This window comes from Panthera onca, chromosome B4 (genome assembly GCF_046562875.1).
Source record: "Panthera onca isolate mPanOnc1 chromosome B4, mPanOnc1 haplotype 2, whole genome shotgun sequence".
NCBI classification, from domain to species: domain Eukaryota; kingdom Metazoa; phylum Chordata; class Mammalia; order Carnivora; family Felidae; genus Panthera; species Panthera onca.
Genome location: NC_138345.1, coordinates 49,272,387 through 49,300,295, shown reverse-complemented (window position 1 = coordinate 49,300,295; position 27,909 = coordinate 49,272,387). Strand labels below are relative to the sequence as shown.

Genomic DNA, 27,909 nt, shown 5'->3' with positions numbered 1-27,909 from the left:
TAACCGATAAGGAATGCTGAAGAGACTCAGGGGAAAGATGGGGTACTAACCATAGATGTGAATGGGTGACTGAAAAGGAGCAGTTATCTTAACCTGAATTCCCAGAGCTATGTCGATAGGAGAAGGCTACTGGGAGAGAGCTGCAAAACTCAGGAGAGGAACACAGCTGTAGCCACCCATCACGAGCCCCAGTAGTGGAAAAGAAGTAAGGGAATGAATACTCAGATCTCCTGCCCATGCTTCCCACTGGCTAAACCTATCCAGAGGTCAGGAGGCAAGGAGTGCCTAAATGTCACTTGATGGAAGCCATGAATGTCATCCCTCTTAAGACATGAACCATAGTGCAGAAGGAAGGAGTAAGGATCTGATTAAGTAAATTGAGAATATTCAACATAATTTTTTTCAAATGTTTATTTATTGTTGAGAGAAGGGGATAGAGAGCAAGCAGGGGAGGAACAGAAAGGCAGAGAAAGACAGAATCCCAAGCAGGCTCCATGCCATCAGCACCCCTCAATTTAATATTTAAGACCTCTATGGAGAATGATAAATTTCATTGAAAGGCATTAAAGAATATAAAAATAAATTGATGGATATATTGTGTTTATAGATTGGAAGATTCAGTATTGGAAAAATGTCAGTGGTCCCCTGTTACAAGCTCAATTGTGCTCCCCCTCCCCCCCACCAATTCATACATTCAAGGCTAACCACCAGAATGTGACTATATTTGGAGAATTGGAGAAAGAGCCTTTGAAGGGGTAATGAAGGTAAAATGAGATCATATGGGTGAACTCTAGTCCAACATAACTGGTGACTTTAACAGAAGAGAAGACAAACAAACGGATGACCACATGACAGAGTGAGCAGGCAGCCACCTGCAAGCCAAGGAAAGAGGCCCAGAAGAAACCAAACCTGTACCACCTTGATCTTAGACTTCTAGCCTCCAGAACTGTGGAAAAAAAATAAATTTCTGTTGTTAAAGCCACCCAATCTGTGATCTTTTGTCATGGCAACCCTAGCAAACTAATACATTTCCAAATTGATCTACAGATTCAATACTATTCCAAGTTAAAGCCCCAATTGTTTAAAATGAAACTTCAGGGGCACCTGGGTGGCTCAGTCTGTCAAACATCGGACTTTTGATTTCAGATCAGGATCTCACTGTTCACGAGATCAAGCCCCACATTGGGGTCTACACTGATAGTGCAGAGCCTGCTTGGGATTCTCTCTCTGCCTCTCTCTCTGCTCCTCCCCCTGTCGTGCTTTCTCTTTCATTCTCTCAAAATAAACATTTAAAAAATAAAATGGAGCTTTGCATACTAATGTTAAATATAGAACAGCAAAAGACCATGACTGGCCATCATACTTTAAAAGAAAAAACACAAGGGAGAAGACTTCTCTAACTGGGTACCATGAATATCATTTTCAAGTGTAATAAACACTGTGGCAATGGCATGGTATAAAAATAGCAAAAAGGAACAAAATACTAGTCTTCATAGAGAAAAATCCAATGACAGAGCTACACTATGGATTAGGGGGGGAAAGAATAATTTCGATAAAGTTCCTGAAGGAGATTGGAAGCAGATTAGTTCCCTAGTTCAGTTTCCAGATGAGGATACAGCTGGCCCACATCTTGATTTCGGCCTTAAAAATAGTGAGAAGTCCCAGTTAAAATATGCTGGACTCCTAAATAGAGAAACTGAGATAACAAATTTGTGATATTCCAAGCTGCTGATTTTTAAAAAATTTCTTTTTAAGTTTATTTATTTATTTTGAGAGAGAGAGAACGTATGAGCAGGGGAGAAGTGGAGAGAGAGAAGAAGAGAATCCCAAGCAGGCTTTGCACTGCCAGCATGGAGCCCAGGGCAGGGCTCAAACTCACCAACCATGAGACTGTCAGACCATGATCTGAGCTGAAGTCGGACACTTAACCAACTGAGCTACCCAGACGCTCCTTAAGCTGTTAATTTTTTTAAATTGAAGTATAAGTGACATATAACAGTTTCAGGTGTACAAGATAATGATTCAATATTTGTGTATATTGTGAAATGATCACTACAATAAGTGTGGTTAACATTCATCACCATACATTGTTACAGTTTTTTTCTTATGATGAGATCTTTTAAGATTTGCTCTCTTAGCAACTTTCAAATATGCGATACAGTACTATTAACTTTATAGTTGCTATGCTATACATCACACCCCCATGACTTGTTTATTTTATAACTGGAATTTTGTACCATTTTACTCCCTCCCCCTTTTCACACTCCCCCCTCCCATCTCTGGACACCACTAATCTGTTCTCAGTATCTCTCACCTTGTTTGGTTTTTCCAAAATTTAGATTCCACGTATAAGTGAGAGCATTTAGTATTTATCTCTCTCTGCCTGACTGATTTACTTAGCATAATGCCCTCAAGCTCCAACGTTGTTGCAAATTGCAAGATTTCACTTTTCTATGGCTGAGCAGTATTCCATTATACATATATGTATACCACATTACATATGTATATCACATTTTGTTTATCCATTGATCCATGGATGGACACTTCGATTGTTTCCATATTTTGGCCATTGTAAATAACGCTGCAAAGAATATGAGAGTATACATATCTCTTTAAAATACTGATTTCCTTTTCCTTGGATGTATACTCAGAAGTAGGCTTGCTGGATCAGACAGTAGCTCTATTTTGTTTCTGGTTTTGTTTTTTTGAGAAAACTCCATATCGTTTTCCATAGTCGTTACACCAATTTACATTTCCACCAAGATACGAATGTTCCATTTTCTCCACAGCTGCTCCAGCACTTGCTAGCTCTTCTCTTTCTGATGATACCCAGTCTAACAGATTTGAAATGATACCTCATTGTGGTTTTGATTTGCATTTTCTTGATGATTAGTGATGTTGTGCACCTTTCCGTGGCCATTGTATGCCTTCTTTGGAAAAATGTTTATTCAGTCCCTCTGCCCATTTTTTAAAAAAAATTTTTTTTCAACGTTTTTTATTTATTTTTGGGACAGAGAGAGACAGAGCATGAACGGGGGAGGGGCAGAGAGAGAGGGAGACACAGAATCGGAAACAGGCTCCAGGCTCCGAGCCATCAGCCCAGAGCCTGACGCGGGGCTCGAACTCACAGACCGCGAGATCGTGACCTGGCTGAAGTCAGACGCTTAACCGACTGCGCCACCCAGGCGCCCCCCCTCTGCCCATTTTTAAATTGGATTGATTTTTTGCTATTGAATTGTATGAGTTCTTTATATATTTGGAGTATTTACTCCTTATCTGATATGTGGTTTGCAAATGTTTTCTCCCATTCCATAGGATGCTTTTTCATTTGTTGTTTGTTTTGCTGTGCAGAAGCTTTTTATTTTGGTGTAGTGTCACATATTAATTTTTGCTCTTGTTTCTTATGCTTTAGGTGTCATATCCAAAAAATCATTGCCAAGACCAAAGTCAAGGAGGTTTGTCCTGTTTTTTTTTTTCTAGATGTTTTACCAATTTAGTTCTTATGTTTAAGTCTTTAAACCATCTTCAGTTAATTTCATTATTCTGCATGTGATTATTTTGTTTTCCTAACATCATTTATTGAATAGGCTGTCCTTTCCCCATTGTCTATTCTCAGCTCCCGTGTCAAATATTAATTGACTGTATATACAAAGGTTTATTTCTGGGCTCTTGATTTTGTTCCATTGGTCTGTATGCTTGTCTTTATGCTACACTGTTTTGATATCTATACCTTTGTAGTATAGTTTGAAATCAGGAAGTACAATGCCTCCAGCTTTATTCTTATTTCTCAGGATTGTTACCTCTATTTGGGGTCTTTTGTGAATACATACAAATTTTAGGATTTTTTTTCTATTTCTGTAAAAAATGCCATTGGAACTTTGACAGAGATTGCATTGAATCTATAGATAGCTTTGGGTAGTATGGACATTTTAACAGTATTAATTTTTCCAATCTGTGATGAAATATCTTTTCACTGGTTTGTGTCTTCTCTAACTTCTTTAATCTTTAATCTTTAGTATGGGGGCACCTAGGTGACTCAGTCGGTTGAGCATCTGACTCTTGAGCATCAGGCTCAGATCATGATCCTGGGGTTGTGGGATCAAGACCTGCATCAGGCTCTGCTCTGTGCTGAGTATGGAGCCTGTTTAAGATTCTCTCTCTCTCACCCTCTGCCCCTCTCCCCTGCTTGCACTCATTCTCTCTCTCTCTCTCAAATTAAAAAAAAATGTTTAATTTTTTAAAAAAGTCTTTTGTATATAGGTCTTTTACCTTCTTGGTTAAATAAATACTTAATTCCTAAGTATTTTATTGTTTTTGATATAATTGCAAATGGGATTATTTTCTTTATTTCTTTTTCAGATGTTTCATTGTTAATGTATAGAAATGTAACTGATTTCTGTATATTGTTTTTGTATCTTACAACTTTACTGACTTTATTGATTAATCTTATCAGTATTTTGGCAGAGCCTTTGAGATTTTCTATGTATGAAATCATATCATCCCCAACAAAGACAATTTTATTCCTTCCCTTTTGTTTTGAATGCCTTTTATTTCTTCTTGTCTGATTGCTCTGGCTAGGATTAGTAGTACTCTGTTGAATAGGAGTGGTAAGAGTGCACTCTTGTTTTATTCCTGATCTTAGAGGAAAAGCTTTCAACCTTCCATCATTGGGTATGATGTTAGCTGTGGGCTTATATAAGGCCTTTATTATGCTGAAGTACATTCCTTTTATGCCCAAGTTGAGCATTTTTATCATGAAAGGATGTTGTATTTTGTTAAATGCTTTTCCTGCTTTTATTGAGATGATCATATGGTTTTATCCTTATTCTATTAATGTGCTGTATCACAGTTACTGATTTGCCTATGTTGAAATACCCTTGCATCCCAGGGATAAATCCCACTTGATCATGATGCATGATGCTTTTAATGTGAACTTGATTTGCAAATATTTTGTTAAGAATTTTTGCATGTGTATTCATTAAGGATATTTGTCTGTAGTTTTCTTTTCTTTAAATATAGTTTATTCACAAATTGGTTTCCATACAACATCCAGTGCTCATTCCAACAAGTTCCCTCCTCAATGCCCATGACTCTTTCCCCTCTCCCCCACCCCCCATCAGTCCTCAGTTTGTTCTCAGTATCCAAGTGTCTCTTATGGCTTGCCTCCCTCCTTCTCTGTAACTTTTTTTCCCCCTTCTCTTCCCCCATGGTCTTCTGTTAAGTTTCTCAAGATCCACCTACGAGTGAAAACATATGGTATCTTTCTCTGACTGACTTATTTCACTTAGCATAATACCTTCCAGTGCCATCCATGTTGCTGCAAAAGGCCAGATTTCATTCTTTCTCATTGCCAACTAGTATTCCATTGTTTATATAAACCATATCTTCTTTATTCACTTGTCAGTTGATGGACATTTAGGCTCTTTCCATAATTTGGCTATTATTGAAAGTGCTGCTATAAACATTGGGGTACAAGTGCCCCTATGCATCAGCACTCCTGTATCCCTTGGGTAAATTCCTAGCAGTGCTATTGCTGGGTCATAGGGTAGACCTATTCTTAATTTTTTGAGGAACCTCCGCACTGTTTTCCAGAGTGGCTGCACCAGTTTGCATTCCCACCAACACTGCAAGGGGGTTCCCGTTTCTCCACATCCTCACCAGCATCTATAGTCCTGATTTGCTCGTTTTAGCCACTCTGACTGGTGTGAGGTTATGTCAGTGTGGTTTTGATTTGTTGTAGTTTTCTTTTCTTGTAGTGTCCTTATCTGGCTTTCATATCAAGGTAATAGTGGCCTCATAAAACACCTTTGGGAGTTTTTTTTCCTCTTCAATTTTTGGATGACTTTTGGCGGGATTAGTGTTCATTCTTACTTAAATATTTGTTATAACTCACCAGTAAAGCCATCTGATACCAGGCTTTTTGTTGGGAGGATTTTGATTACAGATGCAATCTCCTTATTCATAAGTGGTTTGTTGAAATTTTCTATTTCTTCATGATTTGGTCTTGGTAGGTATGTTTTAAGAATTTATCTATTTCTTCTGGGTTATCCAGTTTGTTGGCATATAAACATTTATAGTCTCTTATGATCCTTTTTATTTGTGTGGTATGTTACAATGTCTCCTCGTTTATTTCTGATTTTATTTATTATGAGTCTTCTCTCTTTTTTTTTTAGTGTACTTAAGGTTTGTTAATTTTGTTTGTCTTTAAAAAAACAAAACAAAACAGTTCTTAGTTTCATTGGTCTTTTCAGTTCTATTTTTGGTGTTTATTTCATTTACTTTTGCTGTGATCTTTGTTATTTCCTTTCTTCTGCTAACTTTGTACTTAATTTGTCTTTTTGTTTTGTAGTTCCTTGAGGTACAAAGTTAGGTTTTTTTATTTGATCTCTTTCTTTTTTCTTAATGCCACGGTAAACTTCCCTCTTAGAACTGCTTTTGCTGCATCCCATAAAGTTTGGTGTGTTTTGTTTCCATTTTCATTTTTTTCAAGACTTTTTTAAATTTCCCTTTTGATTTCTTCTTTGAACTATTGGTTACTCAAGAGTATATGTTGTTTAATTTCCATTAATTTGTGAATTTTCCAGCTTTTCTTCTATTATTTATTTCCAGTTTCATACAATTGTGGTTGGAAAAGATACTTGGTATGATTTTAATCTTCTTAAATTTTCTATGTCTTGTTTTGTGACTTATCGTATGATCTTTACTGGAGAATGTTCCATGTGCACATTGAGAAGACTTTCTTGTTGCTGTTGGATGGAATGTTCTGTATATGTCTGTTAGGTCCGTTTGGCTTAAAATATGTTTCAAGTCCAATGATGCCTTGTTGATTTTCTGTCTTGATGACCTATCATTTGTTGAAAGTGGAGTATTGAAGTCCTCTACTATTATTGCATTGTTTTCCATTTATATCCACAGATTTGTGGTATTTAGATGCTCTGATTTGAGTGCGTAGATATTTATAATTTTATATCCTCTTGAGGATTTTATCCCTTTATCATTATATAATGACTTTCCTCGTCTTTCATTGTTGTTTTTGGCTTAAAGTCTATTTTGTGTGATGTAAGTTTATCTACCCCTCCCTCTTTTGGTTTTCCCTTGAATGGAACGTATCTTTTATCCCTTCACTTTGAGTCTTTGTGCAGGCTTACCAATACCATCTTATTAGTTTTGGGCCTGTTTCATAAGTCCTTTCTTCTTTTCTTCTTTTCTTGCTGCCTTCTTTTGTAAACTGATGATTTTTCATGTGATATTGTTTGATTCTTTCCCCTTTATATTTGGTGAATCTACTATAGCTTTTTCCTTGGTCATTACCATGAGGTTTACATAAAACAACAATTTACTTTGATTGCATACAAAAACTCTTCCATTTTACTACCCCCCTACATTTTATTTTTTTAATGTACAACTTACCTCTTCTTTATAATATGTATCCATCAACAAAGTATTGCAGCTATAGTTATTTTTTAATATTCTTATACTTTAACCTTTATTCTAGAGTTAAGTGGGAAACATTCCATCATATTACTAAGATACTAACACCTCTACCAGTGTGTTGTCTATTTTTATGTTACTAATTAGCATCTTTTCATTTCAACTTGAAGAACTCTTTTAAGCCTCTTCTGTAAGGCCAGTCTAGTAGAAGCAGGTTTAGGCCCGAAGGAACAAGGAGAAAAACCTAGAAACTTAGAGAAGGGGCCTTGGGGTGTTGAAACCTAGACCCCTGAGGAGCTGACACCAGCTAGTTGGTGCTAGTGTCTTTGGGGGATGGTGATGAGGCTGGTTTTGCAAGTGTTGAAAAAATTGCGAACCGGATTCAGCGGCTGCTACAGAAAAGCGTGACTGTAGGGGCAATCACGTGTGGCCAGAGTGATTTTTAGTAGAACCACTGGCAGATGGGAAGCCACCAAGAATCAGACAGTAAAGAGCAAATCTCTTCTTCCTCTTGTGTTGCACTTGCTAAAAGAGCCTAACGTGTGATCTGCAGAGTCTAGGTCCTCCATCCCGCCCCCACTACAAAGCAGATAGTTAAAGGGTGGGTGGAGATAAGAGAAATTATCTGGCCGAAGGATTTATAAAAGGGCAAACAGAAAATATATCTAAGTGTGTTTGTGTCATTGGTGATGAATCTAAAGGAAAATGCTAGCTTCTTAACATGCTCCCCACTTCCCACATACATGCCCAAGTGGCTGTATTTCCTTCTGACACCACATTTATCAAGACACCATGAGACAATAATCTTTGATTCCTTGTGTGCAGTTATCAACTTGTGTCAATTAAATAACTTCGTCACATACACTATCACTCACCTAGTTTAGGCGCACATCATTTTTCGCACGATCTAATGCAACACCCTTCGAAGTGGTACTTCTATATCTAGTTTCATCTCTCCTCATTCCATGCTATGTAATGATACCATCTGGGAAACTTTATAAAAAATCTCATTCCCAAGGATCCTGATTTAATTGGTTTGGATTGGAGTCTGGGGATCGGCATTTTTTAAAGCTTCCCAGGTAGTTCTAAAGTGCAGCCAACTTCGAGAAACATTATTTCAGTCTATCCTCCATATTAGTATCAAATTATTTTATTATTGTGTGGCATGCAAGTCCAATAAAGTCAGTCCATGACTCAAAGTTCCTCAGTGGTTATTCATACCAACCGACAATGTATCCAACTGGCATGCCCATGGTGCTTGATCTGGTTTCTACATACCTCTCCAACCCCTATTAATTCTTCTCCCTAACATTCTCACTGAGCTGTAAACTTCTCACTTTATTTTCCAACAGTACTGAGCCACTTGCAATTTTGAACATAAGATATTCTGTCACTTATCTATACATGTGCATGTGCATGTTTTATTCCCTCCAGAAGAGGAACCTCACTCAAACCACAGCAAGTTTTAATAACATGGTTAAAAACACATAATGAAAAGTATCCCTCAAAATGGATTACTTTCTGTGATGTCAGTTATATGAAAAATTGTGAATGCATAGAAAAAAAGTTGAACAAAATTAGTTAAAATATTAACTATGGTTGTCTTTAGGTTGTGGGGTTACAGAGTTTGCTTTCTTCTCTATAATTTTCTGTGGCTTAGAAATTTTCTACAATGGCATATACTATACTGTTAAAAAAAATAATAACATTTATCAGCAAAGAAATTTATGTATTTTAAAGCACAAGATATATATATTTATCTGAACCTCTTTAATTCCTTAATAAAAGTAGAAGTATTTGATTAATAAAACAGGATAATGGGGAATACAAACATTTGCTTTAAGTTTTTAGCCCTATCCTACACAAAAATATATTTTTTCTTTAGCCACTAGAGGGCACTCCCTCCACATGTGTTGCTCCATTTATAACCTTGAAGCAGCTTTGTAAAGGGACTGCTCATGGTTTACCTAAAGATTTTTATTTTTAAACTAACAAATTAAAATGTATTTAGATGATATTTCAACACATGCTAAGAAAATCATGGTTTTTAATTATCTAAAATTTAAGTCCATTTCCTTATAAAAATTTAACATTTATTGGTTTTATCCCAATCAGTTCTATTCTAATAACCCCATGTCGCTTCTTTTTTTTTTTTAAATATAATTTATTGTCAGATTAGCTTACATACAACACCCAGTGCTCATTCTAACAAGAGGCCTCTTCAGTGCCCATCATCCACTTTCCCCTCTTCCCCACTCCCCATCAACCCTCAGTTTGTTCTCTGTATTTAAGAGTCTCTTATGGTTTGCCTCCCAGCAATAGCACTGCTAGGAATTTACCCAAGGGATACAGGAGTGCTGATGCATAGGGGCACATGTACCCCAATGCTTATAGCAGGATTTTCAACAATAGCCCCATCCCACTTCTTAAAAGATGGCAGAAATTCCTTTCACTCTTGAATTTCCTTTTGCTTTTATTCTTGATTTAGACCTTTAGACTTGAAGATGATACCCACAGGAATTACTTTGTCTAACTAATGTTATTGAAGGCTAGGAGACAACCACTTTCTTCTCTGTATACCAACTCCATGTTGGCAGAGACCTAAAAATTGGATCAAACTTCTCAAAATCGGAGAGTAGTAGGAGAAAGGGTATATCTGTGAAGAATGTCCTAATGACACATATCTATTTCAGAATGATTTAAAGTCTTTCCTTTTCTGAGTCCTCTATTCTGTTCCATTGATCTATGTGTCTGTTTTTGTGCCAATACCATACTGTCTTGATAATTACAACTTTGTAGTACAGCTTGAAATCTGGAATTGTGATGCCTCCAGCTTTGGTTTTCTTTTTCAACATTACTTTGGCTATTCAGGGTCTTTTGTTGTTCCATAAAAATTTTAGAATTGTTTGTTCCAGCTCTGTGAAAAATGCTGGTGTTATTTTGATAGGGATTGCACTGAATATTTAGATTGCTTTGGATAGTATCGGCATTTTAACGATATTTGTTCTTCCAATTCATGAGCATGGAATGTTTTTCCATTTTTAAATTTCTTCTTCAATTTCTTTCATAAGCTTTCTATAGTTTTCAGTGTATAGATTTTTCACCTCTTTGGTTAGGTTTACTCCTAGGTATTTTATGGGTTTTGGTGCAATTGTAAATAGGATCGATTCCTTAGTTTCTCTTTCCGCTCCTTCATTATTGGTGTATAGAAATGCAACTGATTTCTGTACATTGATTTTATATCCTGCGACCTTGCTGAATTCATGACCAACTAATATTTAACAAAGCAGGAAAGAATCTCCAGTGGAAAAAAGACAGTCTCCTCAGCAAATGGTGTTGGGTAAACTGGACAGCAACATGCAGACGAATGAACCTGGACCACTTTCTTAACACATACACAAAAATAAACTCAAAATGGATGAAAGACTTAAACATAAGACAGGAAGTCATCAAAATCCTAGAGGAGAAAACAGTCAGCAACCTCTTTGACCTCGGCTGCAGCAGCTTCTTACTTAACATGTCTCAGAAGCAAGGGAAACAAAAGCAAAAATGAACTATTGGAACCTCATCAAGATGAAACGCTTCTGCACAGTGAAGGAAACAATCAGCAAAACTTAAAGGCAGCTGATAGAATAGGAGAAAATATTTGCAAATGACATATTAGATAAAGGATTAGTACCCAAAATCTATAAAGAGCTTATGAAATTCAATACCCCAAAATCAAATATAATCCAGTGAAGAAATGGGCAAAAGACATAGACACTTTTCCAAAGAAGACATCCAGATGGCTAACAGATACATGAAAAGATGCTCAACATCACTTATCATCAGGGAAATACAAACCAAAACCACAATGAGATACCACTTCATACCTGTCAGAATGACTAAAATTAACATTTCAGGTAACAGCAGATGTTGGTGAGGATGCAGAGAAAGGGGAACCCTTTGGCACTGCTGGTGGGAATGCAAACTGGTGCAGCCCCTCTGGAAAATAGTGTGGAGGTTCCTCGGAAAATTAAAAATAGAACTACCATAGAACCCAGCAATTGTACTACTAGGTATTTATCCAAAGGCCACAAAAATGCTGATTCGAAGGGGCACATGAACCCCAAAGTTTATAGCAACATATGGACAATAGCCAAAGTATGGAAAGAGCCCAAATGTCCATCGACTGATGAATGGATAAAGAAGATGTGGTGTGTGTATATATATACATATACATATAATGGAATATTACCGGGCCATCAAAAAGAATGAAATCTTGCCATTTGCAGCAATGTGAATGGAACTAGAGTGTATTATGCTAAGAGAAATAAGCCAGTCAGAGAAAGACAAATATGATTTCACTCATATGTGGAATTTCAGATACAAAACAGATGAACATAAGGGAAGGGAGGCCAAAATAATATAAAAACAGAGGGAGACAAACTGTAAGAGACTGTTAAATACAGAGAACAAACTGAGGGTTGCTGGAGGGGTGTTGCATAGGGGGATGGGCTAAATGGGTGATGGGTATTTAGGAGGGCACTTGTTGGGATGGGCACTGCATGTTACATGTAAGTGATGAATCATTAAATTCTATTCCTGAAATCATTATTACACTATATATTAACTAACTTGGATTTAAATTTTTTAAAAGGCCATGTACAATAATGAAATAAATAAATAAATAAATAACCAAAAAATAAAAATAAAAAAGTAAAGTCTTTCCTGAAATAATATACTCAGGGATATTGATAATATTTATTTCTAAGATTTTAGAGGATACTAGATCTTTAAGCAAGATTTTTTAAATTAATTACTGCCCATTTCTCACTGCTGTTTGCATATAGGATATTACAGGTATCAAAGAAATCTCAAATCCTCCCCAATTGTTTTCTCTTACTCTATTCCTTTCTTTCCAAGTCCAATTACTTGTCAAAAATTATTCTCTATATTTCACTTTCATTAGGTGATGGCATATCCACTGGCATTACATTTTCAATTTATAATAAACACTACTCAGGGAATAAGTCAAATTTGGTAGTCTTGGAACTGTTTTTCAGATCAACTGGGACTTCTGCTTTCCAACACAAGAAGAGCATTTTTAATGTCTAAATTTGAAGCCTGAACATTATGTTCAAGGGGAATTACTATATATTACAGAAGAATATATAAACATGTTGTACTTTTCATATTTTTTATAAAAAATACATATTCTTTATAAAATTTTTGACTCTAAAAAAACTCAAAGAAGAAAAATTAAAATCGCTCCTAATTTCCCCACCCAGGGAAAGTATCCTATAATATATCCAATTTTAAGGTTTTGTATTTAGAGAAGTAAATCTATGTCTCTGCATTCTTATTTTCCCTAGTGAAATTTTCTTATTTGAGCTCTATTGCTGTTGTGAATGATTTTAAAGACAGTAGCAAGAAAAAAAGAATGGAATGTGTTTTGGTCTTAAGGTAGATATCAACCTATATTTAAGAACAAAACAGTTTTGTAAATTATTAAGAGTTTATTTTCTTTGCATGATGTATAAGGTTCAGTATTTTTTCTTAATTGTGTTAACACTTGGGGCTACCAGTGAACTATGTGACATGAACTGTAGCTATGTGACTGAATCTTTCTTAGGATAACAGAAACCCTGAATGCTGTTCTTGCTATTCCACGATTTTCTGTGGGGCCTCAGCAAGTTAATTATCTTCTTTGTGTGCTTAATCCTCTTAGAGTGCAGCCCTCATCACTCCCCTGTGTTATGCCACTCTGTGAGGATGAATGTTTCTCTTTATCCTCTGCATATAGAAATGGAAAAAAGGGAGAATTAAAATAAGAGAATGGGAAGCCTAAGTTTTACATCAACCTAGGAAATATGGGTTCAACGTCTAGAGAATTAAAAATATCTGCTTCAGTCCTTTAGTGCATTTCAGAGCATAATTTGAATTTTAAAATAAGAAGATTAGAAGTCAATATTCAAAATGAATATTGGTTGCTCTTCAATTATTTTTCTCATCTTTTCAAACAAACAAACTTAAAAATAACACCATCTGTGCCCATTAATTGCTATTTGGTGCGAGTGTAAAGTAATTTTCGAAATAAGTGGAACTAAGCATTCTTTTAAAAACATTTCATATTAATTCATCCAAAGAACACTGGATCACTGAGATCAATGAATAAGACACATCCTTTACACAGAATCTAGAGAAGGAGTCAGAAAAATGTAGGATTACAATGTATGAAAAATATTTACATATAGTGGTACTATATTCCAGGTAGTGTCTTGAAGACTGGGTACAGAGCAGTGAACAAAACACACAAAGCATTTTCTTTATTTTATTTTATTTTATTTTATTTTATTTTATTTTATTTTATTTTATTTTATTTTAAAGTAATATCTATGCTGAGCCTGGGGCTTGAACTCATGACCCTGAGATCAAGAGTCATATACTTTACTGACTGAGCTAGCCAAGCACCCCCATTCCACTTTCATAAAGCTTACATTTTAGTGGGAACGGAGAATGTAGATAAATAATCAAATAATATACATGGTGTGGCACGTGGTGATGAGAGCTGTGGAGAAAAATAATGGGATATAGGGAGTGTCATTGATAAAGTCATATTTTATCAAAGTCCTGAAGGAAATAAAAGAGTAAGCCGTGTGGATACCTGCATGAAGAACATTTCAGGGGAAGAGGGGAGCAAGAGGGCCACCAAGATTTGAGTGTAGTTATCAAGATGGAGGTTGGTAGGAGATGAAGTGAGAGAGGTGGAGGCAGGTACAGGGGGAGATCACCTAGGTCTTTGGAGACATTGTAAAGACGTTGGCTATTACTCAGAGTGGGGTAGGAATCCAACTGGTGAGTTTTGAGTGACAGAGCGAGATGACCTGAGGTTAACACAGGGACACAGATTAGGAGGATATTTCAATAATTCCTTAGAGAGATGATGGAAACTCGTACCACAGTGCTACAGTGGAGGTGATCCGAGGTGGTCAGGTTCTAGAATGTTTTGAAGGAAAAGCTGGCAAAATATGCTGACAGATTGGATGGAGAGTGTGAGAGAAAGAGTCAAAGGTTTTTTGTGGTTTTTTTTCAATGAAAACATTTGCATTTATTAAATACCTATATTATGTTGTATAAAATATAGCTTCTGTTCTGCTTTGAATACTGTTTATTCCAGCAACTTCCTGAGGTTGGTTTTTCTGAAACCTGCTTTCGGATAGTTTTATGTGTTTTGTCATCTGTTTTATCACTTATTTGTTCAGCTAGGTCTACACTAAACTTTGCAATTCCAATACAATACAACTGAGGGTATGGAGATGTAGCTTTTGTTAGAAAAGGCAATATAATTTAAAATCCTCACTCATCTTTACCTCTGGAAAGCAATTAAACCAATTATATTCTCATCTTCTATCCAAGTGTTACGTAATAAGCTTTGAAGGCTCTTCTTTTCATGCTTATTTCTATAATGTTTACAGAAAATAACAAGTCCCTGTGCACCTTTCTTTAATCTTATCAAATAAGCCGTCACAACCAAAAATGCGTTAAATCCGTCTCCAGTAAGCGACAACCTGGCCACTGTAATAAATTCGCCAGGGAACAAACCATTTTTGTTTTTGTTTTTGTTTTCTTTTCTGTATGAAGTGAATGCTGTGCTCAGAGGAAAATTTTGTTATGATGTGTTCGATTTAAAAAGGAACCAATATGAGTTTCTGCCATAACAAAGTACCACAAACGAGGTGGCTTAAAACAGCAGAAATTTATTCTCACACAATTCTGGATGCGAGAAGTCCAAAGTCAAGGTGTGGCCAGGCCAGTGTTCTCTCTGAAGTTTCTAGGGAAGAATCTGTTTCATACCTTTAAAAAAATTTTTTTAAGTTTATTTATTTATTTTGAGGGAGAGAACACAAGTGGGGAACAGAGGGAAGGAGAAAGAGAGAAAATCCCAAGCAGGCTCCACACAACACAGAGCCTATGCTGGGCTTGAACTCACGAACCTCGAGATCATGACCTGAGCCAAAGTCGGTTGCTTAACCAACTGAGCCACTCAAGTGCCCCTCATACCTGTATTTTTTAAGCTTCTGGTGTTGCCAGCAACCCTTGGTGTTCCTCGGCGGTAAATGCATCGCTCCAATCTCCGCCTCTGTCTCTATGTGGTATTCTCTCTGTGTGCCTTGTGCTGTGAGTGCTGGTTTGTTGCAAAAGCATATTGAATTCAGGAACAGCCAGATGGAAGAGATGCCTAGGGCGAGGCATGTGAGAAGGGATGTGGAGCTTTCACGTCTTCTCTGAGTGCGCGACTCTCCCAGCGCCTCCACGCATTCACCAACCTGGGAACTCCAGACTCAAGATTTGTGGTCCAAGTAATAATATTTTTAGTTAATGAGAAACTGAGTTGATGATTTTAAGCTATGACCTAACCCATATAATTTCTTTCACATGGAAGTCATCAATTTCTGCCAAAAAGGATTTATTTCTTTTCCAAACTCTAATATACACCATACTCCATATAACTGGTTAGGACTCCTATAATCTTTAAGCAGAATAAGAAACCCTTGTTCTGTAATGACTATCAAGCTTCAATACTATTTCTTCAGAAGATCCTGCCAGATCTTTTGCATCAGGTTATTGACCAGACCCAGGGAATGAGCCAAGTGGAAGATCATCTCTATTCACCACATTTATTATTTTTTTAAATGTTTGTTTATTTTTGAAAGAGAGACAGAGCATGAGCAGGGGAGGGGCAGAGAGCAAGGGAGACACAGAACCCAAAGCAGGCTCCAGGCTTTGAGCTGTCAGCACAGAACCCAACGCGGGGCTCGAACTCAAGAAACTGAGCTGAAGTCAGAGGCTTAATTGACTGACCCACCCAGGCGCCCCATCCCATTCACTACATTTAACAATAATAACTCAAAACTTTGGTTGAATCATTCAAATGGTGCGATGTCCTTGCTCTTTCCCCATGAACCAGAGTCTTTCATTATCTACAGTAAGAGGCAGTGCTTGCCTGGGGAGTATTATTTGGCAGACCCTACTATATAAGCAAACTTTTCAGGTATAACCAAGCCTTACTAATTCTCTTTCAGTCATGGCTCCAGCACCTGCTTAAGGCTTTCCTTCCTCATGCTAAGATTGGTTTGGGAATTCATTTGGGTTTAAGCTTGTAGGTGGGGCTCTCTGTGTGCAGAAGTAGCTGGGGATGGCAAACGAAGTGAGGCAGGGACTGACATCTTATTCACAGCTGTTCCTGAGTATCACCTTCTTAATATTCAAAAGTCATCACCAACTTTACTAGTTATTTAAAGAAGGGTCACTGGGACACATCACCTCTGCTGCTGCTGTCATACCTGGGCCCTAGGAGGTATAATGGTTCATTTAAGAAATACTTCCTGAGTACTTAAATAGACACTTACTGTTCTGGTGCTAAGGATTCAAAGGCGAATAAAGGCTCCACTGTCATAGTGCTTACATTTTGCCAAGAGAGATAAGTAAGTACATACGTTAATGAAATAATTTCCCCAAATGATAAAGAAATAAACACGTGGTATAATAGACTTGCTTTAGTAGGGAGTGGGTGGATCATGAGGGTTCTTTAGAATGAGCCAACAGAGAGGTGACTTTTGACGTGAGACCTGAAGGATGAAAAGCAACCTGTCATCTTAACTTAAGAAACATTCATTTAAAGTCTACGGTAGGGGTGCCTGGGTGGCTCGGTTGGTTAAGCGTCCAACTTCAGCTCAGGTCATGATCTCACGGTTCGTGAGTTTGAGCCTTGCATCAGGCTCTGTGCTGACAGCTTGGAGCCTAGAGCCTGCTTCACATTCTGTGTCTCCCTGTCTCTCTCTGCCCCTCCCCCCCCCCCAAATAAATAAACATTAAGAAAATTAAAAAAAATAAAGTCTACTATATATAAGCCTGCTGTCAGGTTTTGGAAAAGGTGTGCTGAGAGAAAAATCTCTCTCTCTCTCTCTCTCTCTCAAAAATAAATAAACATTTAAAAAATTACAAAATAAATAAAGTCTACAATATATAAGCCTGCTATTAGGCATTGGCAAAGATATACTGAGAGAAAAATATAAAGATGAAGACATGGTCCTTGCCCTTTGGAATCTAATATCTAATGAGGAAGACAAACATATATGTTAATAACCATAATTGGCAATAGGGAGAATTATAAGAGAGATGTTAAGCAAAATGCCAAAGGAGTGCAGAAGGAGAGGAATAGTTCTCATTAAAGTATTTGGGAAGATTTGAGAGATGAGCTTCACAGATGAGGTGACAGCTGAGCTTGGCAATAATAATAACGGCTCAGAGTCACCAAGTCCTGTCTATGTGTCAGCCAATATGCTAATGGGATTTACAGGAAATTTCTCATTTAATCCTGCTAACCGTAAAAGGCAGATACTATTAATCATTCTCATTTCACAATAAATATATGAACCAGGCTTTCAACCCAGTTAATCTAAGCATAGAACTCATTCTTTTACAGATACCATGCAACTAAATAAGAATCAGTTGGCTAGCTATGTTTTTCTCTTTTCAGCTTATTCATTTGGTGTTGTGTATTATCTAAACACTATGACCATATCACTCTGATTCATAGTATCATTCTGAAAATCTATGTACATAATAAAAACATCTAAAACTCTGAGGAAGATGTTATAGCTCCCATACTTAAGAATGCATAAGTTATTAAGATAAAGTGCATCCCATGTATCTTGGTTTACTGTTTCTAAACAGAATTTTATTTATTTCCCATGAAATTGACATCATAAAGTAAATGGATACGTATAGACAAAAAGGGAAAGCAAATCACATTTCTAATTATTTCCCCAGATTATCAAGCCAAGAACAGCAAGTCTGTAAACCCATAAAGCCAACAAAAGATCCATAATCTGGATAGGGTGCCAACGAACAGAATCAAGACTTTTACTGGAGACCTAATATGTGAGCTTTAGGCTCACGTAAATTTTTCTTTGAAAACAAGATAATAGCTTATATAATTTGTATTTGGAAGGAAATAACAGAATAAAACCAGCACATATTGTCTTTTTTGTGTGTGAGTGACTTTTATGAAACAGTAATATTTTTGTGACCTTGGAGATAGAAGAATGTCACATGTTGATTTGTTATTTTATGCTTGTGATATATGATAGATGATCCTAAAAGTTTTAGGTGGTAAAGCTGTGTTAAATATAAGACTATATCAAATTTTAAAAATGAGACATTTAGTATTAATTTTGAAGGCCTCTGATTTAAGTTTATGTAGGTGCTGACTATAATTTTTTTCAGTCTTTCAAAAATGATGTTTCAGGAGAAACAAATTGAGGAGCACAGTTAGTATTCTAGGAAATTGATGCTTCTTCTAAAAACTGGCCATCTCAGCAGAAGGGACAGAAATTGAATAAGATTGTGTATTTGACTCTCACTTTTGTGAGACTTATTCTTTGAAGACCTGTTCAAAGGGGGAGTTTTTGTTTGCTTGTTTTATTTTCTTGTCTCTTCAAAAGCTGTGGAAAAAAGAAATGACACATTGACAGGGGTATATATTTGATTATAATCAGCATTTAACCTAGATGTTACTGTGAGATGTCATTTGACATTGTAATGCATGAAATTATTTACATGATATGCATGATTACATTATGTACATAATCATTATGTAACCCATATATATTATATGTGATACACATATAATATGTAATACATATATGTACTATCTATTATGTATATATAACATATTATATGCATAGAATATACTCATTATAATATATATTATAATGTATAGTGATTTGATTATGTAATGTATGAAAGCAATTTCTTACTATCTTTATTTTTAAAATTTTTTTTAATGTTTATTTATTTTTGAGACAGAGATGGAACACAAGTGGGGGAGGAGCAGAGAGAGAGGGAGACACAGAATCTGAAGCAGGCTCCAGGCTCTGAGCTATCAGCACAGAGCCTGACGTGGGGCTCGAACTCATGAACTGTGAGATCGTGACCTGAGCCGAAGTCAGACGCTTAACTGACTGAGCCACACAGGCGCCCCTCTTGCTATCTTTAAACCCTTGGAGAAAGATAGACAAAAAGTTGTACTGATTAGAATTGGAGAGGCATAGGGGTTAGCATTTGAATTATGTGTATAATCCAGAAGTAACCTACAGGTGGTGACTTTGGTACTTTAGTCATGGTAGTGAAGGGTGGTTTTAAAAGACAATTGCCATAGTATCACCTATCCAAGTGTTCTTCAAGACCCTTGCCACTATCCAAAAGCAAAAGCTGGAGTCTAGGTCCCTTCCCTTTGTACCTCGGCAGGTCATTATGACTGCTTCAAGTAAAGGAATGTCATAAAAATGCCATCCATATCCACCTGTTTTCTTGGGACATTTATGTGGAACAATAACTATGCCATGAAGAAACCCAAGAAGGCCATGAAAGGACCTACATAAAGTGAAACGGAGGCCCCCTGGCCACAGCCACAGCTGAGCTCCTAGCTGACAGCCAGTACCAACTTGTTATGCATGTGAGTGTGCCATATTGAAATTGGACCCTCCTGCCCCCAGTCAAGCCATTCCAGCTGACAGACACCACACGAAGCAGAGATGAGCCACCCAGCTGAGCCTTATGGATTTGTAACCAAAATAATTGACTATTGTTTTAAGCCACCATGTTTTGGTGTGGCTTGCTATGAGGCAATAGATAACTGATGCAGTGACCTGAAAGTTGCATGAGAAGATGAGTTTGGAAAGGAAGGAGCTCTGCTTTTAGTCCCTGAAAGTGGTAGCCAGGGCATATCAAGGAATTATTTCCTATGCAGATAATATTGTTTGGATCTTAATATTTTGACGGTATTAAAGTATTAAAGAATTTGCAGCCATATTTAAACAATCCTCACATCCAAGGGGGAGACAATGGAAACTACTGAAGAAGAGAAATCACCTAAAGTGACAGGAATTTGTAAGAAAAGAAGACCTAGAAAAAGTCCCAAGCAACTTTGGTATTTGAGGGCTGGGAGAGAAGGAGTCAGCAAAGTTGGCAGAAAAGCTGTCTGGGAAGTAGCAGAATGAGCAATTTGTGGTAACTAAGAAGACAAGGGGAGAGTGTTTTAAGATGAAGCATCTGTCCAAGTTGATCGTGTTTTATTTTTGTTAGAAGTGAGAATTAAAAATAAAGATGTAAAGAAAATGTTATATATTGCTAGGAGCAAGATAAAATTGAATTTTACATATGAGAGATATAAAAGAGTAGCAAATATATATCTGTCTTTTTGCTCTTGGTAGAAAGAGAGAGAGAGCATACTTGGGCAGGGGAGGGGCAGAGAGAGAGGGAGAGAGAGAATCTTAATAGGTTCCATGCTGAGCTCGGAACTCAATCCCACAACCCTGGGATCATGACTAGAGCTAAAATCAAGAGTTGGATGCTTAACTGATTGAGCCACCCAGGTGCCCCTATATCCGTATTTTAAAAGTTTACAAGTATAGTTAAGAAATAAACTATGCATGTCATGGCACTGAAGTAAGATGAGAATATAATTAGATTTGGGGATATATGATAGTTCAAAGACAGTTAAGAATTACCTTAATAAGTTGGTTCAAGGTGGGACTTCAGATGTACTATTTAGAATGTCAGAGAACAAAATAGAGATAGAAGGATGGGTGTGGATATGAAATGCATGTAGATAAATAGTAATTGGAGCCCAGAGAGTTAATATTATCACCAAGAACTAATATAGTAGTACAAGGAATAAAGGTTTGCAGGGAATTAAAGAGCCTTTAGGAGATCACCTAATGGAAGAATTGAAGACATGTTAGTTCTCTGGTTGAGTAACTGAAGGATTAAAAAAAAAAACAACCTGGAAAGAATTGAAACCTGAAATTTTACCAAGAGGCAATCCACAATATCTGAAGGAAGTTTGCATTAGTGAGAGATGCTTTATTTCTAGAAACTTATTTTAAGCATTTCAAGTTCAAATATGTTTATTAAAAATTCTATTGCTAACGAATGAAGTATTTTTCTTTCACAGCAGTTTTATATGATCCAGATTTTCCATGTAATCATTCAACCCTTTAATTGTGTATATATGAGTTTTTACAACCTTTCTAGCTAGCACTAATCTTAACTTTCCATTCATTGTAACTGTGAAAAAAAATGAAAGAATATTAATTTTTTTTTTAAGTGTAGCATTTTCCCATGTGTTCCATTCTTTTTCTAGATGTCAGAACTAATCTTATTGTTCTTAAGTTTAGCTCAGGACTGGGCTGTGGTCCCATGATTTGTCTGGCCAGGGAAACTCCAAACTCACTGGCTACTTTTCAAAAGATCAACAGATGTTCCTGCTACGATTGTTTGTTAGTCTCCTGAGTCAAAAGGCATCCAATAGATACAGAATTAACAACATATTAGATTTCTAAACCACAGCTTAATGCAAAAGAGAAAGTAAACAATTCTTAAGAATTTAAAGAAATACAAGTCTTTTGAGTAAAGGCCTATCCATACAATGTTTCTCTTAAAGTTAAATTCTAACATCTAAAGAGATACACTACCATATCTGTAGCAACCAAAGCAACAATTCTTAATTTACATTGGTCCTTGGAATACTCACATCAATAATCCTAAAAACCATAATAGCTTAAATTGATTTAGATGCTAGTCTATTTATTATATTGAGTAAGCCATTTTGTTTTGATTGATTCTAAGCCATATCTTTTTAGAGAGAATGGATTTTCTTTTGAAACAATGGTGTAAGAGAAATCTTAAGATTATTTGCTGCCTAGAATCAAAAAAGACCTTTAGTCCACTCGACTTATTGTAAAATGCAATAGTGGATGGTCAATCAGATAATTTTTATTGTATTTATTAGTTTTATTTATGAAATACATATATCATCAGAATTTGTTTTATTTTTTTTTAACGTTTATTTATTTTTTTGAGACAGAGAGAGACAGAGCATGAACAGGGGAGGAGCAGAGAGAGAGAGAGAGACACAGAATCCAAAACAGGCTCCAGGCTCTGAGCTATCAGCACAGAGCCCAACGCGGGGCTCGAACTCACGGACCGTGAGATCATGACCTGAGCCGAAGTCGGACGCTTAACTGACCAAGCCACCCAGGCACCCCAATCAGAATTTATTTTTAATATTAGAGGGAGTATTGTTGCTTAAAAGTTTTAAAAAGAAGGGTGCTGATGAGCAGCATGAATGGATCATCATATTTCCAAGTATTTGGAAAATTAAAAAAAAAAAATATATATATATATATATTACTTACCTAGAGTTTAGCATTATTCAAAGGTCACTCTTATCTATGATTCCAAATTAATGATTCATAACTCGGAGATATTTGTTGAAGGTTAATATATCCACCAAGTAGAATTTTTTATAATGATTCCACCTTTCCATTTAAAATAATCTTTTAGAATATAAAGGTAGAACATCCTCACTTAAAGATATAACCTACTAAACATAATTTTATAGTTTGAGTTAAGTTTAGTAATTTAATGTTGCTTTAATGATTCAAGATTTTAGAAAATTTTAATATCACTATTTTCTACATTAATTCTAATTGTACAAAGTGGCATATGGAATATTTATCATTTCTTCAAATAACTGTTGTGTTAATCTAGGTGCTCTGAGAAGCAGTTGCCAAGACAGCATTAAGTGGGGAAAGAGTTTATGTTGGTGCGAAATGGCTGTGCTACAGAAAATGGGAAGAGTCCAGAGAGGTTGGGAGATAGGTCTGACCTTGATGCAAATCTAATCTCAAGTGAAGGAGAGAGAAAGAGAAGATTGGGAAGAAGGAAGTTTGGGTGGGAGCCCTGTAGACTGCACCACGGTCAATAGAAGGCTCAGCAAAGCCGTTGGTGAATCCTTGAGCTCAAGTTGGCCGACAAAGAAATCCTTTGTCTTAGGCTGATCTGCTTTGTATTTCCACTGCACCTGCTCATTGGCTGGAAGCCATCTGTGAAACGTTCATCCTCTGCTCAAACCCTGTGGGGAGTTAAAGTCCAGTAGCTGGGGCCCTCATTTAACTACTTTCCCTGTAGTAGGAAGTTTATCAGGCACATTCACATGGCTGCCACAACCACTAACTCCACAGCTCCAAACCTAACCTTATTCCTGATTTCTGCTCCTAAATTGTGAACTACCTACTGGAAAGCTCATTCTGAATGATCTGGTGACATCTCAAATTCAGTGATCCAGTGCTTCCTACAATGAATATATTAGTTCTGTCCTAACTCATACCACCCTTCCCCCAAGTACCAACAGCAATCTTTGCCTCTTCTCTCCTTTGCCTTCCAGATCCAAATAACCCCAATGAATTTTGTTAATCCAATCTCTATCCTATTTTTTCTCTCTGTTCTTTCTATAGGCTCCCTATGTTACCACCATAGTTTGGCTCTCATCACCTCTATACTACATTATCTGCACTGTTGGCCCCTCTGCAGTGTTCCTTACCTCCCAGCTGTCCTTTCTTTACTTTTTAACTTTTTAAAGTATGTTTATTTATTTTTGAGAGAGAGAGACATGGGGAGGAGGGGCAGAGAGAGAGAGGGAGACAGAGGATCCGAAGCATGCTCTGTGCTGAGCAGACAGCCCAATGCGGGGCTCAGACTTATGAATCCTGAGATCATGACCTGAGCCAAAGTTGGATACTTAACCAACTGAGCCAGCCAGGTGCCCCACCCCACCCCCAAGCTGTCCTTTCTAAATACTCTTAAAGTGCTGCTGCCAGATGACTCTTTTGTGAAGGGCAGCCTTCATTGTATAATTAATGTACTTAAAAAACAAACACACACCTTTAATGGCTTACAATTTCTTATAACACGAACATCTATATCCATAGCCTGTCATTCAGGGGCTTCCACGATCTGGTTCCAATCTAGCATTTCAATTTTACTTCCTAAATTTCTTCTTGTACACACTGATTGTAGTCTTCTTGAGTTACAGCAGTACCATAATCATGCTCTGAACTTTCCTACCTTCATGAAATTTCCTCACAGACTTCCTTTTATTTTCACAGTCAGGCTTGTCCATGTTGCTTCCAAACCATCTATCACAGCCCTGCTCAAATGTTACTTCCTCCATGGATCTTCCCCCAAATCCCTTAATTGGAAGTACTCTATTTGCTGACATTTGTTGGTAGATAAAATATACCACCACCAGTTTATAATAAAATTTGTGTAATGGGAGGTAGTGATGAGTGCCCATTACCCAATATGTTTTGAAATTGGTTTTGAGAGTAAAAATGTATTATTTGGTTTATGTAAATACTGAAAACTATCATCCAGCAGGAAGGCATAATTTCTGGGTATGCAGAATTTTTAACCTGTATCCCTGAAAAATGAAAATCACTCATTTCAGAAGTGTTATGGTATCATGGAATACTGGCATGTAGCAGGCAGGCACACGACAAATTTACTGACAGCTAGAAAGCACATAATATAGTAAACCAATGCTACTGTAGTATTTCATTGAGGGTTTTAACTAAATATGAAGCCACAACAGAATAAATGTGGCTGAATTATTGTATAGGTAGCTAAAGTATATGTAGGAAACAATATTTCATTAAGAATCAGAACAGGGGCGCCTGGGTGGCTCAGTCGGTTGAGTGTTCGACTTCGGCTCAGGTCATGATCTCACGGTCCGTGAGTTCGAGCCCCGCGTCGGGCTCTGTGCTGACAGCTCGGAGCCTGGAGCCTGCTTCTGATTCTGTGTCTCCCTCTCTCTCTGACCCTCCCCCGTTCATGCTCTGTCTCTCTCTGTCTCAAAAAATAAATAAACATTAAAAAAAAATTTTAAAAAAGAATTTAAGAAAAGAATCAGAACAAAGTATAAAGCACAATAGTAAACTTGAACAAAATTTCCATATTGTGTTTATAAATGAAGCAAGTATTTGTTAAATATTAGTACCTAGAAAAAAACAGTAAAGAGAATTAAGTAAATACATTAATTTATACATGATGTTATAGCAATGCTTTTGTTGCATTTAGTTATGGTTTGTGTTAGCAATACATTTAAATATGAAATGTTTGGGGAATAAATGAAACACTACGTTGGATCAGCCTGTGGTCTGTGGTTTTTTATGTTTTTGCTAAGAAAGATGCCAAAAGTATACAAATGCAAAAACGACAATTTTATTTGTCTTCTCTGAACCCTCACAGTGGCAAACATCTTGCCGTGTGTACCCACTTCACCCCATCGTATGTCCACGGAACTCCACTGGACTACCGGTTCTTGAGAGGAGGCTAGATGTTGATTCAGCTTTCTGTCTTCATAATTATTTGCACACGGATGAATGAAGGAAATGGAATCGATGGAATGACAGGGCAAATAGAAAGAAAAGTAAAGGCTTATCATATGGACAAGGGAGGAAAGGGAATTGATTGGAGGCTGAGAGAAGGGCATGGGAGAAAGGCATCAAAGTGTGAGAAGTACACTCTGTATATGGAGAAAGCATGAAAAAAGAAGCTCAACTGGTCAAAGCCGAATCATAAAAAAGCTCACACGTCATACTAAAGGGTTTGGACTTTATTCTTTAGGCAATGGGAAGTCAGTCATTCAAGGAAGTGAAAAGTCAAGGCTTGTGTTTAAAAAATATCCTTCTAGCACCGTGGAAGTTGGGTCCATGGGTGTGGGGTGGGGGTGGGGAGGGTAGACAGGTGGCAGTGAGGCAAGGAGACCAATTAGAAGGAGGCTATTACAGTGTTTCAGACACGGACATGCTTGGGGTTTGTCTTAAAGCCAAAGCAATGGGAATGAAGCAAAAGAGAGGGATCTGATAAATATCTGGAAGCTTTAAACAATAGGAGCTGGTAATTATACACAGGCAGTGAAAGAGACAGAGCCTAGTTCAGCTCTTAGATGTTTGAATGGCGGTGCCATCCACGACAGCAGGGCTTTAAGAAAGATCATGAATCCTGTTTGGGGATCTGAGAGGTGGGAAAATAATGGGGCTCGCAAAGCAAATAGAAGAACTTTGGTTCAAGAGATAGCTGGAGAACCAAGAGAGAGTTGTTTATAATACTGTACTTTCACTGTGCTTTATCTTTTCATAGCCAAGGCCATCATTCTTTCCTTCTAGTCATTTCTTCAGGCTTTCAGATCACTTGATATTCAAACTGTATGTGGAAGAGCCCCAACAAAATCCTCTATTTTCCCTTATGTCTCCCTTTACTGATCATACAGAGCCTGTCCTATCCTCACTACCCCAAGGATAAAATTTAGGAAGACACCTCTAGGCCAGTAGGTCATACTAACAAGAAATTATTTTTCAACATATAATAAGAATATCTTGGAATTCCAGAACCCTCAAAGAATAACACTTCAAATTGTTAATGAGCCTTTTTGGTGAGCAGCAGTATAAAACTTTATAAAATTCAATCTGTAAATTCCTAAATACTAGTCAGAATCCCTAATGATAATATTTTCTTAAGCAAAAGATGTCATGTTCCTTTAAAGAAATGAATCTCTACCTTCCTACAGCGGTACACATCCTTCAAACCAAATAGAGTTATTTCTCAGGACTATAGGATTGGGTAGCAAAGGTAGTTCGTGTTTAAAAGTTAAAAAAGGAAGGAAAGACCAAAGAAAGACCAAAAAAAGTTTTTATTTCACTGAATATTGAACTGAATCTCCATTCAAAAGCAAAAGTGCCTGCTTTAAAAAGTGAAGTATGATAAACTTAGAACCAACATAAAACAGCTCCCTGTCTCAAATAATTTGCCTTATCTTATTAAAGATAAATTTACATCCACAGGGGTCATAAGTAAATTTTTTACATCAGTAAAAATTTTGGGACATCTCACCCCATTCTTCCCCTTACCAGCACAAACTTGAAAAAAGACCTCTGTTCAAAGTTCAAATGTATTTCTAATGAAAAAGAGCTCTTTTCTTTACAAGGTACCTTCCTGTAGTGCTCTCTGCCAGTTGTAACCTTGCTGAAGTCAGCATGCTGCATGCTAACTCTTTCTTCACTGTGGAAGAATAATTTTTAAATGCACTCATTTCAGTCATAATACTTGGCGTCTTCAAATGGTAAGGATCACTTACAAATTTCAAAACCCAAGGGGCTCAAATGGCTAACAGACAGATACAAGAGAACCATTTATTTTTGCCAGTGATGTGAAACCACCTCTGGGGCCATAAAAATCATCTCAAATAGTACCAACTTGATGCATAACATCTCTTAAAGCAGAAAGTGAAAAGCCTTAAACAACAGGAGAATCACTAAATTTCAGACAACACATACTTACAACTGGAATGTATCTCCAAATCCTGGCACTGATACCCATATTATCTATGACACATAGGCCCGAATTTAAGCATTTAAATTCTCAACACAGAGATCTTCTTACATGGACAACAAACAAATTCACAGCTGCCAAGTTTTATGATTCAGTCAGGAGACAATTTGTTGAAATTTCTTCCATGATCTCAATGTCTTCAGACTTTAGAAAGTGAATGGCTGGAAGCTGGAGAAATAAGTAATAGAATAACTAAAA

General features: G+C 36.9%; 1 long non-coding RNA gene across 2 annotated transcripts in view; it reads left to right on the top strand.

Moving 5' to 3' along the window:
• The window catches only part of LOC144616936 (uncharacterized), a 63,432-nt gene that overhangs the window by 2,153 nt on the left and 33,370 nt on the right, over window positions 1-27,909 (top strand). For both annotated transcript variants that reach the window (XR_013556855.2, XR_013556856.2), the window contains exon 2: window positions 3,413-3,455. This is a non-coding gene — a long non-coding RNA (uncharacterized LOC144616936). The remainder of the gene's footprint in view (window positions 1-3,412; window positions 3,456-27,909) is intronic.